This window comes from Odontomachus brunneus, unplaced genomic scaffold, assembly GCF_010583005.1.
Source record: "Odontomachus brunneus isolate Ranch 3 - 2012 unplaced genomic scaffold, Obru_v1 Obru_scaffold_358, whole genome shotgun sequence".
Classification (NCBI taxonomy): Eukaryota; Metazoa; Arthropoda; class Insecta; order Hymenoptera; family Formicidae; genus Odontomachus; species Odontomachus brunneus.
The window spans coordinates 123,692-124,030 of record NW_022639808.1 but is presented as its reverse complement, the minus strand read 5'-3'; positions in this window follow the sequence as shown (position 1 = coordinate 124,030).

Sequence of the window (339 nt, the reverse complement as noted above, 5' to 3'; positions counted from 1 at the left end):
CTTTTAAAACATGTAAATATTTTTTAAATATACTTTCTACATACTTTTTAAAACATATATTTTAAAAGAATCTATTTTCTTCTTTTAAATAAATCATCCCGTGAGAAAATCTACTTTAAAAAACTGAAAGTAAACTAAAAAGTTTACCAAAAAAAGTTTACTGTAGAAAACTATAGTAAACTTTAAGTTAATTAGAACAAAACTTTAAGTAAACTGTAAAGTAAACTGTAAGTTACTTAAAGTAAACTAATGGAATTACTAAAAATAAACTAGGATGAATACTAAGGGAACGTACTAAAAAAATATTTATATTGCAAAAATGTTATTCACTTTATTACC